Source organism: Lingula anatina, chromosome 4 (assembly GCF_051362555.1).
Source record: "Lingula anatina isolate TDL-2025a chromosome 4, LinAna3.0, whole genome shotgun sequence".
NCBI classification, from domain to species: Eukaryota; Metazoa; Brachiopoda; class Lingulata; order Lingulida; family Lingulidae; genus Lingula; species Lingula anatina.
The window spans coordinates 7360551-7376943 of NC_141770.1; the positions used below are offsets into that span (position 1 = coordinate 7360551).

The 16393-nt window shown below is 38.7% G+C and overlaps 1 long non-coding RNA gene across 4 annotated transcripts; it reads right to left on the bottom strand.

Annotated features, from left to right (window-relative positions):
* Nucleotides 1-1672: 1672 nt before the first annotated feature.
* LOC147762198 (uncharacterized) lies at nt 1673-14650 on the bottom strand. 4 transcript variants are annotated; one of them, XR_015333844.1, is made up of 4 exons: nt 14353-14470; nt 5904-6133; nt 4852-5116; nt 1673-4383 (listed from the first exon to the last, which is right to left on the bottom strand). It is a non-coding gene; the product is annotated as an uncharacterized LOC147762198 (long non-coding RNA). The 4 variants fall into 4 exon arrangements; XR_015333845.1 differs by having other exon boundaries at nt 14268-14405; XR_015333842.1 differs by lacking the exon at nt 14353-14470 and adding an exon at nt 14474-14650 and having other exon boundaries at nt 3504-4383; nt 4917-5116.
* Nucleotides 14651-16393: the final 1743 nt, after the last annotated feature.

Genomic DNA, 16393 nt, shown 5'->3' on the forward strand with positions numbered 1-16393 from the left:
GCAAAACAATCAACTACCCGGTATAACATTCATATCTTAGCGTTTACATATGACGCGCAAAGAGCTAAGTACATATGACGCGCAAAGAGCTAAGCAATTAGCCTTGACAAAGTGGTCCGTTTTAAAACAATAACGAGAAAAAAGAACGCCTTGTCATAGTTATGAGACAAATCGCTTGCAACGTGCAACAAGGGGGATGGCTGACAGTGTGGTCACACTACATGTTTATGAAAGTACATTGAATTAACAGTCTTCGACATCGCCCAAAGAGGAGGGACTTACTGTAGCCCTCAATCTATTGTTAAACGCGATCATTATCTTTTCTCATACAACCTTAAACAAAACCTAAACAATAAGATTGTTAAAGCAGATAAGTGATGTAAAATCATATTGGGAATTTACGTTGACGACGGAGACTTCCATTCGCAAAGTTAATGAAACAAGACTGGTCCAAGTTAACTGCCCATATTGAATAAATCTTGGACTGTTAAACCTAAAGCCATGCTTCACTTTGGTAATAGTTATTTAGTAAGCTAGGTTTATTCACATATATCTCAAAGCATAAGGGCGTTATGCTGCAAACAACCCATTTTGAACGCAATCGTCATCGCTGCCGAACAACCTGAAATCATGCCTATACAATATTAGGAGATGCACGTCGAGTAAAAGATTCAACACCTGGGTGCCCAGCACTATTATGAAAAGGAAAAATGACTTGACGTTTCATGCACAATCATCATCGAAAGCCTTATATCAATATGCTGCATGCGCAGTCGATTTTTATCAAAATAAAAAGTGTGTTTCATACAAGCAAAATCTAACTTTCCTTTATAACTGTTACTGAACAGCGCAGAGTTACATAAACCCAGTTACAAAATTACAAATGTAATTATGAGGCTAATTTCTCTAATGTGGAATGAAATATTTTGTTGGCTTTCAAATGATAGGACACTCACTTTAATCTTAAAATAAGTTAGTTAATGTGCTCGTTCCCCTAACGCGCGTGCCAAAAGGTCCCATCAAATAACCAGATACACATCTGTCTATACTGCAGGAGCGGATCCATATACATTTTTTGACAGTCTTCCAAATTATCTTTGTTGATCCATCCCCTATTTTTGACCGTCTTCCGACTTAAAAAATTAGATACCCGTCAGTATAAACTTAAAAATCTGACCGTCTTCCAGAAGACCCAGAAGACGGCCTAAATCCGCCCCTGTTACTGGTAACTAGTGAAAATCTATCTGTGGCCTTTGATAATGGTTAGACACTCACCGCGTTAGTTGCGACAATGATTATTTCTTCACAGCGATTTATTCATTTAATTATTAAATCATAATATATTTATTAAATTATTTGAAATAATTTACCTTTTTTTAAATGATTAATACCATCTAATTTTTATCTTTTTTATTTGATTCTTAATGTCATCTAATTATTTACTTAATTCTTTAAATAATCTATTTATTTATTTATCAAGCCCGTAGCCAGCAATTTCAAGGGGGGGGGGTCTTTTTCTGAAAAAGTGGACCTTTTACCGAAAAATCCCCATGCACTTATGTCAAATTTTACCCAGAGTAGACCTTTTTTCAGCAAAAGTGGGTTCTTTCGAACCTCTTGAACTCCCTCTGGCTGCGGGCCTGTTTATTTATTTATTTATTTATTTATTAAGATTTTCTATTATTATCCTTTTACGGATTCGCTCTATTATTTTATATAAAATGTAACTTAATGTAGTAATTGAGGCAACACGTCAGCTTGTAATGTGAATAAATTGTTTTAATAATGTTTCTTTCTTTGTTATTTCTAAACAGTAATCTATTTTTACACAGGTCGCGATGATGAAAATTTGTGTACGGAGCATCTTTAAACTTTTTGAGACGGGGTGATTTGTTGATCATGCTGATGTACGATGCTGATGCATGTTTATCAAATTCAATTTTTGACCACAGAACACTTCATATTGAATTAAATAATTGATACTAAATTAAACTAGCAGTTATCTTGCAACACTTAAAACATGATCAGCTGCGCGTGCCAAGCTAGTGAACATAAGGATAGGTGGCCACGGGAGTGGCACGCGTTAGCATGGGTTCTAGCATCTTAAAGCTATAATCCTATCGCCGCAACAAACAATGGGCACCTTTTGGCTGACGTATCCTGCTGTTAATTACACCTAGTCACAGCTGATTGTCGCGCTCGCGCTGGACCACAGAAACAGGCGTCATGGGGTTCACTCGCCTAAGGTATTGTGTGTTATTACGCCTAAACTATTGTGTTTTTGCGTTCGAATTTTGAAGGGATTAGACGGCTTTCCATTGTTTGTCCGCCCCCTTCTATTCACAGGATAGGGATTAAAACATTCTGACGCTTTTAAAACGTCGTACAACGGAAACATAATTATTATTTCTACTGTACCACCTTGCATGATATTAGGTAGTTATACATAAAAAAATCACAGAATATTTATATAGACCAATTTGTATTTATGGTGATGACATAGAAGTCACTTTTTTTACAGCTAAGGACAAATAATAATATTCATTTTGCATTACAAATCTAGCTCAACGTCATGCACTTGCAAGATTCAAAGTACAGTTCCTGTATACATGTGACAACACACTGTGTGTTATGAAGTATGTCATGTAATTCAAAGTACAGTTCCTGTATACATGTGACAGCACACTGTGTTATGAAGTATGTCATGTAATTCAAAGTACAGTTCCTGTATACATGTGACAGCATACTGTGTGTTATGAAGTATGTCATGTAATTCAAAGTACAGTTCCTGTATACATGTGGCAGCATACTGTGTGTTATGGAGTATGTCATGTAATTCAGACAATTAAAATACTTCAATGAAAGGAATTACTGTTTTTACCTTTTAAAATATAGCTTATGTGTGTTGAAATCAGTCCTTATCTTAGCAACAGGCAACGAGACCATAAAACCAAATATTTGTGTTCAAGAAACAATGGAAATTACAGATAAAGTAACACCTGTTCAAATCATGGGCATTATGGAGTAACGACCAGTCATTAAAAACATTAACGCCGTCAGCAGATCCCGTCATTGCTATATTACACCATACACAATTCATACTTTGGGACTTTGCAACCTATGAACCATGAAACCTCAGACAAGTGAACCTTCTGACTAGCAAACCTTTGGAACAGCTGGACATTAGCATCATCAAACTATCAGATCAATGAACCTTCTGACTATTGAACCTTTTGAACCATTGGATCTTGGCATCATCAAACTATCAGACCAATGAACCTTCTGACTATTGAACCTTTTGAACCATTGGATCTTGGCATCATCAAACTATCAGACCAATGAACCTTCTGACTATTGAACCTTTTGAACCATTGGATCTTGGCATCATCAAACTATCACACCAATGAACCTTCTGACTATTGAACCTTTTGAACCATTGGATCTTGGCATCATCAAACTATCACACCAATGAACCTTCGAATTGCCGTCATCTGACAAATCATTTAACAATGAACTTATAATAATTTCATAAATTCACAAAATGACAATATTTAGTAATTAAAATAAATATCAGAATCAGAAACATAGATAAAAATACACAAAAATAACTACATTGCTACTTCAATTTTATATACTCAGGAATACTATGACATCAAACCAAACTGCTAAAAATAAAACAATATCATGGAATTAGAATTAGAAAACAAAAATACAGTTTATCATCAGTTATAGGGTAAACAACAGATGTGTCACAAAGTGCTGACTATGGCAATGACACTGGACAGACACAGTGATCAGAATATAGACAGACTGAGTGTCTGTATATAATAAATATGTGATAAAATTTGCAATTATACCTTAATGAACTCGCAATAACAGTGATCATCTATAACACATCATATCTGACCTGAAATATAAATTCACATTTAAACATTTTCACTGGTGCTCTTTTCTCTTCAGTGATGGCTTATTGTCTACCACAATCTCACTGTATATGCTACCTCTACTAGTACTGTAACAGTTTCCATGCATATGGGGAAAATTATTATAACACATCACAACTGAGCTGAAATATCAACTCACTTTTAAACATTTCCAATGTGTCTATTCATCTTCAGTGATAGAGATTTGTCCAAAACAATCTCCTTGCTTTATATACCCTGCCTCTATAGTTTCCATGCATATGGGAGAAATTGATTCTTTGTGTTACCTGGAACCCACATTTGTTGTGTAATTGTATTGTTCCATATAACTGGCTTCACAGGATCTGTCGTGTTTGGAAGTCTTGTTCTGGGTGGTTCTGGCAGCACAATCTCTCACTCAGTATAAAACTGACCTCTTGGTCTGCCAGCAGCTCTTTACACAATTCCAGAAATGTATTTTCTAAAAACATAAATGAAATGAGTGTAACTGTTTGCAATGCAATTGAATCATCTCTGTAATATAGTGCAAACTATTATTAGGAACCATCTAATGATACTTTATTCATACATAGGATGCTTTTGTAAAATGCATAAATTCATTTTTGCATCATCATACTTGATATTTATATCTTGATACTGCTCACATGTAATGATGATCAAATTAAAATATAAGTGTTCATTTTATGTGTTTTGTGTGTACAAGACGAATTGGTTCAAATTTTTAACAAATGACAGGTGTGATTAATAAAACAATTAATGACTATAAAAATAACATTTACGTTACAATTAAATCAGTGAAACATTAATTTTATTCATGATTATCCATGCTTTCCACATTGAAATAATCATTTCACACCTCCCCCCCTCCCCCAAAAAATGTTACAATTGGTGTTTGTGTCTTTACAAGGAAAGAGGGGAAACAAATTACCTATCCTTATTTGTATAAAAAACAACCACAAACATTTGTCTGCTATCAGCAAGAGGTCCAGTCACCTGTTTTCAATGGCTGTTCTGTCTCTGGCTGTTCATTCATCCTAAAACTTGCCGCATCCCGTGTCTTGCACAACTGGGTGAGATGACGATGTTCCTGTTGCTGTCTTTTAATGTCTGCTTCTTATAAAATACATGTCCCCCATGTTCAGCCAGGTAAAGTCAGTTCACCTAGAAGACACCATGCTGTATGGAGACTGGAGCTGGAAAAAGAGACATGACAATGTATAAGTGAAGGAACACAGATTATCTTAACACAAAGAAAAGACAAAAACCTGACATTCCACCAGAGCCAGTTGAGAAAAATATTAAAACTATGATACACTGCCAAGTGACAACCTTATATGGTAGACATCAGTGTTGTGGTGATTGAACTGTGATAAGTTAAACTGACCTTTCCTTTTGGAGGCTACTGGACACAATTGTGACAAAAGAGACCAGCAAATTCTCAGATTGAACACAGTAAAATAAACAGATCTCTGCCAAATCTGTTGAAATTTTTGTGACATTTGAACACAAAATGCCTAACAATTGCAAAAATCTGGGATAATTATATCAATTGACAGTGACTAATTGAAAGACATTTTCTGACATTTGAGAGGAGTCACCAAGGAAATTCTAACATGTTCTTCAGCCACTTTATATGAAGAGTTAAGTGCACATGAACAATATTTAATGGAAGTATTCATCTTTTAGATATTTTGTGCATTTATAATTAATGGTTTAAATAAAAAAAATGCATTGGTAACAAATGAGAGACGTGGATAAAAAATGCCCTTAAACAACTTCAATACGCATTACAATTATAAGTTTTTTTTTAATAAAGAAGTGTGGTAATTATTAAACCCGTGCTTTTTAAGTCATATTAAAAAATATTCAAATCCAAAACTTGGGATAACTGGCCTTGTGTCTCTACAGAGGTAAGAAAGAAGACCAATTATACCCACTGTTACTTCAAAGACAAAACCAGCTGTTCATTTTGTGTACTACCTGCAAGAAGTCCAGTTCCCTGTTTACCATGGCTGTCCTGTCTCTGGCTCTTCACAACCCATTCATCCTGAAACTTGCTGTGTCTTGCGCAGTTGCATGAGATGAAGGGATATTCCTGCAGCTGTTATTTCCTGTCTATTTCATATTAATAATACATCCCCGGACCCCCCCATGTCCAGCCAGGTAAAGTCAGTTCACCTAGAAGTCACCATGCTCTATGGAGACTGGAGCTGGAAAAAGAGACAAAAGATAATATTAATGAAGTGACATAAATTATCTTAATAAAAAGAATATTGACAGTCCACAAGAGCCAGAAGAATATTAGGGACCATTCCTATACTAACTCAGGGGCGGATTTAGGCCGTCCTCCGGGATCTTCCGGAAGAAGGTCAGATTTTTAAGTTTACATTGGCGAGTAACTAATCTTTTCTATTGGAAGACGCCTGACGGTCTAAAATGGAGGATGGATCAATAAAGATAATTCGGAAGCCTGTCAGAAATTACCTGTAACTGTTGATCAATGTATTTCTGAGGGGATTCTTGCTAAATTGCAATCAACTTGAGCAGCTTAGATGTCTGTCACACCTACTGAAGCTGCTAAAGAGTAATTAATTATCAGTAGGCACGCCAGACATCTAAGCTGCTAAGCTAAAGCAATTCAGCAAGAAATCCCTCAGAAATAAGTTGATTAACATTTAGGCTTCGTTCACATGCAATGTCTATTTTCTAAATTCTATTTTCTATTTGCGGTATGTCTTATGATCACGGTCTGTGGCCTGAATATCCCGCGGCGTAATTACTGGCAGCGCGAGCCAGTTACTATAAGTTACTATAAGTAACTGGCTCGCGCTGCCAGTAATTACGCGGCGGGATATTCAGGGCACAGACCGTGATCATAAGATAGCGCAAATAGAAAATAGAAATTAGAAAATAGACATTGCATGTGAACGAAGCCTTAGTCTGGGAATGGTCCCTTAAATGGTCACTGTTGATGATTGTGTTAGTTGAGACCGTGACCTCTGACATTGTGTTCCGTTCCCATGATGCATTAGTAGTAATGGTTACAGTGATTGCGAAAGCCGTCGGACCACGGCCATATGCCGGCAAAAATTCTGTGGGCTGGAAAACCCTTTTAACTCATCGGCCCACATGTCCGACGTACTAAAGTCGGTTTCTTTAACAGACACCTCGCCTCATATTTGAACTTATCGTAGAGCTCTAAGTACGCACTGTGCGCAAGTAAAACTTTAACTTGCGCCATACTGGTGCGTACAAATAGCAAATACTATTTTTTGTAATAAAGGTTTATGTACATTTAATGTCGCTCGAAGTGTGCGTAGCGATGGTGTGAGGGCTGACATGTGACCCGTTTCACAAAAAATGTATCTAAACTGAAACAACTACAGGTCAATGAAAATCGTACTGCTCAAGACTCTGAAAACAGGTCGCTCAAACTGCTTACGACAGGCCATGCGCGGACCTCTGAGAACACCTAACTACACGTGCTGGGTAAACAAGTATGGCTTCCGTCGGACTGCATGTTGAGTAAACGATAAGTGAAAAGGAGAAATATTCATTTGTTTTTTAGATGGGTGCTCTTAACTAATTTTAACGGATATTTAAGTAATATTGCACCTTTAGCGATGCTATATGTCAAAATGAGGGACAACATCATTTTCAATGCGGAAAATCCGCAATGGCACAGTCAGGGTGCAAAACTGTCCATTATATTCATCTAAACGAACTAGCTTAGATATTGAATAAAGATTCTTTTCAGACTCTGGCCCGTACCCAGGGATGGTTCAGGGGTTTCGAAAGAACCGCCTCTTAAGCACCCCGCACACGGTAAGCAATTGGCGCGCGCCACTTGCGCCGAGCAAGATGCTCGGGCTCCTCAACTCCCCGCAAACGCTGCGCTCTTTGCTAAGCAGAGGTGCCTCCCGGCCTGCCCCTAGCGGACGCACTGTGAACTGTGGGATCATGTGTTTAAGGAAACATTACATATTGTTGTTTTTTCTGATAGTAATGGATAATGGTGACCACGTTAATCAATCAGACTAACTATAACTGTGTACATTTTTGTTGACTTCGCTGGGGGCTGCCATTTTTGTTTGTTTCCGGCTACTGGCACATGCGCATTGTTAGCATGGCGTGAGCAATCGGCGCTTGCACCCCGCACACGCTGAGACATTTGCCTCAAGAGACCAAAAAAATCAAACACGTGAGAAATTTTGCTCAGCCGCGCGTGAGGCAAAAATCTCATTAAAATACCCCAGCACACGATGAGAAAACGGCGCAGCGCAAGTGGCGCGCGCCAAATGCTCACCGTGTGCGGGCCCCTTTATGCTGACAAAAGGTCCACTCTTGGTAAAATTTGATCTAGGTACATGGCGTTTTTATGGAAAAAGACCCTCCCCCTTTTAAAATTGCTGGCTACGGGCCTGCTATGAGAGCAATAGCTTTATTTTACAATAAAAATGGAATTTGTCTACCTTTTCCACACACTACAATTATTTAGGACTTCAGAGTAGTAGCATCAAGCCTTTTTTCTATTGAATTTAATCATATAAAAAATATTGAAATACAATGAATTTTCTTTAAATAATTCACGGCACACATTTTAAAAAAATGGCCAAGTGGTCCAAAATGGCCTGACCAGATTTTGACCCAGGACAATCCCTGCTAACAAACAGACAAGCATTTTTCCAAGAGTGAAAATCTAAAAAAAGTTAGATAAGTTGGAAGCTCCACTTCACTATGACTTATATTTTAATTTTAGTCAAAAATTGGAATAAAATTTACAAAGGATACATGATCTTGTGTTAAAAGATTAGAAATTAAGATAAGCAACCCAGATATAAAAAGGATAAAATTTAAATGCCAGAAAGCAACCAAAATGAAAGACATTTAAACTTAAACCTTTAAATATCCTATTACATCTGGCCTGAAAATAAAAAAGCAGCGATTTAAAATGCCAGACAATAATATTCATCAAAAATGAAGTGAAAATAAACAGCTTAATTATTTTGTTGTGGGCCGGTAAAAAAAGGTGTGGGCTGACAAAATTTAATTTGCTCCAGCCCACATGTCTGGTAAGTGTTCAATCTCTTTCGCAATCACTGTGGTTAGGTGTTGAATTAAGTTCAGTGTTCATTGAACATGTGAATATTGCGTTGTTCCACATACACACAGTCTGGTCCATACAAAACTGGGACCGAGATCAACAGTCACATGCCTCGATCCCCACACGACTGTATGGTCGAATGGAGTCAAGATTTGATTGATGTGCCCATGCCTGAATGACGCCAGTGGAGGCGTGTGAGAGGTGGAGTGACCATTACAGGATTAAGCAGTCTTCCTTTCATGTAGGTCTGCCATATTAAGGCCGTGGACTGTAATAAGATGGCTCTTTACTGAGTCCAACGTGCTGGACTCTATTCAGGAGAGAGACAACAACAATGCGTCTGACTTCTACGAAAGTTTATTATGAAGTGCTAGGCTTGTATATACATGTACATTAAAAAGTATGAGGAACACCTGTTTACTTTAACAATGGCTGAGAACTGTCATCAAGTGTAATCTGTAGGTGACCAAGGGTCATTCAAAGAATGCCACTAATGGAAGCTTGTGAACTTTGATGACATTTACCAAAAACAAGAAGATAATGTTACATCTCCCTTTCTTCAATCAAATGTCCTGGGTGTTAACAGTCATAGTCTTGGTGAAATATCCCTGCACTGGCAATATGTGCTTGTTAGTCCTGCCTGTCAGATATGTGTATCCAATAGTGAACATATACTGTCATTGAAAAAATTCTTGATAAAGTTAAGTTCATATCCTTTTGTCCAAGGGTAATTTCCTCTAAAGTCTTTTATATCACTTTGCAAAAATTACATAGATTCTATAATTTTTTGTTTGCAAACTCTGCCAGCTCGTGTTACATAGGGCTGGGGCGAATGACATTCATCTTTCTGAGGGGTTGATTTGACTTTAACTGGGGACTTAACTGGGGCATTTACAGCAGGCTTTGGGTGATCTGCTAGAATTTTAAGATCACTGGATTTATTAACCAGATTCTCAGTGCAAATAGGCACTTGTGGGTCAGTGTCATGAGGAACATTGGGCTCTTTTGTTTTGAGAATATGACGCCTGTTACGTCGATATATACCACCATTAGGAGCTTGTAAAACAAATGAATTTTCATTCACCTTATCAATGACATTGGCAGGTTTCCATAACTTGTCATTTCGCTGAAATCTGACTGACTCACCTACAGTTATAGGGGGAAGGGGTCGGGAACCATGGTCATAAAATTTCTTCTGCTTTTGACGACTTGAATCTATCTTATGTTTGACCTTTCCAGGATCAATGAACTGGGGACACAACTGTTGATTGGTGGCAGGTAAAACAGAACGCAACTGCCGTCCTTGTAATAACTGCGCTGGGGAGTATCCGATGTCAAGGGGGGACACCCTGTATTCCAATAAGGCCAAATTAGGGTCGGATTTATCAGACTTTGACTTTTCAAACAGTTTCTTTACAATTTGGACATATTTCTCAGCTAGTCCGTTGGACTGAGGGTAATTGGGGCTGGAGGTCACATGTTTGAAATCATATTGCTTGGAGAAATCAGTGAACTCCTGAGAGGCGTACTGAGGACCATTGTCTGAAAAGACAGTTTCTGGGATTCCAAATCTAGCAAATATAACCTTTAATTTGCTGATTACCTGATAACTTTGAGTAGAGGTAAGTTGAGCTACCTCAAAGTATCGACTGTAATAATCAACTACAACTATAAAATCCTTTCCATCCCATGTAAACAAATCAGTGGCAACTGTTTGCCAGGGGTAATCAGGGATGGGGTGTGGCTGCAAAGGTTGTTTAGGGTTGTTATTTCTCTGCATGAGACAAATGGGGCACTTGGAAACAAAATCATTAATGTCACCTGACATGCCTGGCCAAAAAATTGCTGATCTGGCTCGTTTTTGGCATTTCTCTATTCCTTTGTGACCTGTGTGTATAGAATGCAGCATTTTCACCCTTAGTTTCTGGGGTACGATAACCTTTTGACCTTTGAGCAGTAGGCCATCAATGTAAGACAATTCGTCTCTGTGATTCCAAAATTCTATAATCTCAGAGGGGCAATCACTCCTTTTAACAGGCCAACCATTTAAAACGGTTTTGCGCAAAGTCTGAAACTGTTCAGTTTGTTCAGTTTCTTGACGAATTTCGTCTAACTTTCTATCACTAATAGGAATTTTTGAGAGCACTGCATGTACGTGTGCATCCATTCCTTTAGCGAGCTCTGGGTAGGTGTCTTTTACAAAATTGCGAGACAATGTGTCTGCAAGTGGTATCTGTGTACCTGGTTTGTAAATTACCTCCAGATCGTATCGCTGTAATTGTAACAGCATTCTCTGCAAGCGTGGAGGGGCTGTATTCAAGGGCTTCTTGAATATAGGAATTAAAGGTTTGTGGTCTGTCTCCACTACTACTTTACGGCCATAAACGTATTGGTGAAATCTCTTACACCCAAAAACTATCCCAAACATTTCTTTTTCTATTTGGGCATAGTTGATTTCTGATGTATTGAGAGCTTTGGATGCATAAGCTATGGGTTTTCCATCCTGCAACAGTGCAGCACCTAAACCATACTTAGAGGCATCAGTCTGTAGGGTAGTGACCTGGCTGGGGTCAAAATACGTTAACGTAGGACTTGGGGCCGCTGTGATTACCTCTTTTACTTCATTGAGAGCTTTCTCATGCTCATCGATCCAATGAAAAATCATGTCTTTTGCAAGTAACTTGCGAAGGGGGCTGGTAATCTCTGAAAGGTTGGGAGCAAATTTAGCTAGGTATGTCACCATACCCAGAAAAGTCTCTAACTCTTTCTTATTAGTCGGGGCTTTCATCTCCCTAATTGCTTTGACCTTTTCCGGGTCAGGCTCTAAGCCTTTTGATGTGATAATGTGACCAAAATATTTTACTTTAGTCACGCCGATTTCCATTTTTTCTCTGTTGAGTTTGATCCCACACTCACGTGACCTTTGTAAAACATTACGCAGATTTCGGTCATGCTGTTCTCTGTTTTTTCCAAACACTATGATGTCATCTACTAAGGCTATTACACCGTCAAGACCCTCAAAATTTTCGTCTACCCTTCTCTGAAACTCATCCTGCGACGATCTCAAACCAAAAGGCAGTCGCAGATATCTGTATCTACCAAATGGCGTATTAAACGTCGTAAGGTATGAGGATTCTTTGGATAGTTTAATTGTCCAATACCCTGACCTGGCATCCAACTTACTGAAGTATTGAGCACCTGCTAACTGGGGTAATACTTCTTCTAACGTTCTAGGGGGGTAATGGGGTCTCAAAATAGCTCTATTTAGGTCTTTGGGATCCAGGCACACACGTACCTTACCTGAGCTTGATTCAGGCTTCTCAACAATCACTAGAGAATTTACCCATTCTGTGGGCTCTGTGACTTTACAAATCACGTCAAGCTTCTCCATACGCTCAAGTTCATTTTTGAGCTTTTCATGAAGTGCATGCGGCACTTTGCGAGGGGGGTGAACAACAGGAATTACGTTGGGATCAGTGTGAAGTACACATTCACCTGGGAACAATCCTATACCCTCGAATACGTCTTTGTATTCATGCAATATTTGGTCTTTACCAAACTCGGATTTGTTCAGATTTTGGCTGGGTTTACTAGAATCTCTTTTTCCGACCAGCTCTCGCTTCAAATCAGCATCTACATCGCAAGCATACACTAACTTAATCAGGCACAAGTCCATACATGCTTTCAAACCAAGTATCGGTGAAGATTCTGTATCAACGACGTGAAACAGAAGGCCAATGGACTTTTTCTTATACTGACAAGTGAAATTTGCAGACCCTAAGTTTTTTAGTGAGTGACCATTATAAGCAGTAAGCTTCTGACTAGGAGGTTTCAGGTCGTCTACATGACCAATTGAGTCAAACACATGCTTGGGTAAAATATTCACTTGAGAACCTGTGTCAATCTTAAACTTAACATTGATCTTTGCTGGACCAATTTCTACATGGCAAAATGCTTGATCTAAACCCTCTGACGTGTCAATACTATCTACAATAAATTGTGAATCTGAATCAGAATCAGAATCGGGCTGATCTGGCAAAGCTTGCAACTCGTTAATATGTTTTTTAGCAATACTTTTGCGACATTTTTTAGCAAAGTGATTGAATTTCTTACAGTTATTACACTGTTTACCCTTAGCTGGACATCTATCAGTCTTGGCATGCTCGTAGCCACAATTGTCACACTCATGTCTGTCCTGTTTCTGCTGTTTCTTCTGTCTGTTCACATGTCTCCAGTTGCCTGTACGTGGAGGTTGTTTCTTAATGCTGCTGACCTCTTTTCCCATTGTCTTGAGTTGTTCCATTGAATACTCGTACGACTGGGCTATCTGCACGGCTTTGTCGAGTGTCAGCTTGTCACCTTCATTTATGAGTTTTTCCCTCACTTTCTCTGATGAGGTACCAAATACGATCCTGTCTCGGATCATCTCTTCTGCATTTGTGTATGCACAGTCGACAGCAAGTGTCCGCAAATGAGTAATAAATTGTTCAACGGTAGATGCACCTTGAGTTTCATTGTTAAACTTGAACCGCGCGAAGATGGGATTCAGTTTCGGCTGCACATGGGCTTTAAAACGGTCATAATATGACTGCAGCTTGTCTGGTTCGTCCAGATTTGTCCAAGTTGACTTTATTTCTCTCCCCTTGTCTCCTATCCATAACAAGAGATAAGTCACCTTCACTTTTTCTTCCTTTTCCTTTAGTGGCCCATTAAAAATAAGTTCCACAAGACTATGGAAATTTTTCCACTGTTCAGGAAGATTAGACGCACTCCAGTCCATGGAAGGTGTTGGGATACCAGTGAGTTCCATGCTAACAGTTAACACAATGTTAAAACTGCCACGGATCGTCACTGTTGCCTGTCTGGCAACCACTTCTGACACCATGTAATAAGATGGCTCTTTACTGAGTCCAACGTGCTGGACTCTATTCAGGAGAGAGACAACAACAATGCGTCTGACTTCTACGAAAGTTTATTATGAAGTGCTAGGCTTGTATATACATGTACATTAAAAAGTATGAGGAACACCTGTTTACTTTAACAATGGCTGAGAACTGTCATCAAGTGTAATCTGTAGGTGACCAAGGGTCATTCAAAGAATGCCACTAATGGAAGCTTGTGAACTTTGATGACATTTACCAAAAACAAGAAGATAATGTTACAGGACCAGTTAGCACTCGGATCTTCTCATTGCTTCTTGATTATATATATAACTCTGCTAGTACTTTTTTATGTTTTACCTCAGATGTTTCAAGGATCGAACTCGGAGCTACTGAATAACACTTATAACACTGGGATCACCGGATCCCTACGTCTATTCTCTACCTCTTGTATCTGCAGGTCCTTCTCTCTCTCTCTCTCTCTCAAAAACCCCGCCCAACTGCATGTCGCTTTCAATCCTAAGGCTAAGACTTCCGGTACCAGATCACTGCAACAAAGTACTCACCCTTTTGTCATCAAGAATGTGTTTGCATACATTTAAAGGGATGCTGGAATCGTGGAATGTCCTACTGCTTTAGATAAAACTTTAATGGTAACTCATAGATATATCTTGTCCTTGGAATAACGTTATTTCATTAACGTGTAAAATTTTCCCGCTCCGCCCACGCTCGGCTGTCACCTTGATTGGATAGTAAACGATTGTCGTAAAATCGCTAAATGATATTAAAACCGGGTGCATAAACTTGAAAACCACCTACAACAACCTTGGACTACCACATTAATCCAATACAATGCAAACATAAACTATAACAAGTGGTTAAAGCCTTCAAACCGAATGTCGTAAAGTCCCCATATACCTCCATAGAGACAATAAAATAGAATGAGCTTGTGAAACAAGAAAAATCCAGTTCCAACATAATAATCGAAATAAAATACTGCCGGGCATCGGAGCGGCCTAAAACTTGGCACGCTTACCGCTAATACTGCAGGCTACATCATTCCGTCGCTCGTTTGTAAATTCCGTGCATGGCATACGCACAATCAAACCGTAAAAAACAAATTCTCGGGGTGTCGTTGGCTAGGTCCACTCTAACCTACCATTACGAAAAAGAAGCCATGCCATTGGACAATGCGACCTCTGCGGTTACGTCATTTCCTGAATTGGATTGTTGCGTGGACCTAGCCAACGACACCCCGAGAATTTGTTTTTTACGGTTTGATTGTGCGTATGCCATGCACGGAATTTACAAACGAGCGACGGAATGATGTAGCCTGCAGTATTAGCGGTAAGCGTGCCAAGTTTTAGGCCGCTCCGATGCCCGGCAGTATTTTATTTCGATTATTATGTTGGAACTGGATTTTTCTTGTTTCACAAGCTCATTCTATTTTATTGTCTCTATGGAGGTATATGGGGACTTTACGACATTCGGTTTGAAGGCTTTAACCACTTGTTATAGTTTATGTTTGCATTGTATTGGATTAATGTGGTAGTCCATGGTTGTTGTAGGTGGTTTTCAAGTTTATGCACCCGGTTTTAATATCATTTAGCGATTTTACGACAATCGTTTACTATCCAATCAAGGTGACAGCCGAGCGTGGCTCCGCCTAAGCCCGACTAAGTAGGTCAAAGAAAACCCGCAGTGAATACTGGGTCACATCTCGGTACATTCGGCAGATGAAGCGCCACAGTTTTACTCTGCGTCCAAGTTATTATATCTTTTGATTTTTTGTTTAGATATGATATCATTGATTATTGATAAAGAATAAATTATTGCAAAAAGGTCATTTTAAATTATTTTTTATTGTTTAATATTATTATATATTTTCTTTTTGCTTCAACTTTTGCTGGATCTCAGCACTACTAACACAACGCTCAATTTGAGCAAATAGAGCATTTAAGGACCTTCGCATTTAGAGTGATTACCATTAAAAGTAAAATAAACGTAGCCTACTTGAAAATATTCTAAAGTCAATTTTTTTCCCAAATATCCTGCAAATCTACTAGTAAGCCTACTTGTAGGCCTACTTTACTTTTATAGACTGCGCTATCTAGAGACCATATACAGGGTTACCACTTAATATGGAATATTATTTTTTGGCGAGTAAATTTTCTACAAAATATTTAATTTCTCTCTAACTACTTTAAATCCAAAACTGAGGTGTCACTCCATGTGTAGCCAGGTGTGTTACCTAATTACCACACAACTCTCGAAACAATTGATGCATGCAGCTGCATGTTCTGTGGTCAGAAATGTGAGGGGTGGTCTTTTCGGCAATTTCTGCCCTTGTATAAAAACGCATGGGTTTGGTCAAATTTTGGAGTGTATTTAGAGAAGCAACAAAGGGATCGCTCTGAAACTTGACAGGTACCTTAGTGAAGATATGGTTCGATAGCTAAGCAACGCAGCTTACTATGGGATTCTTG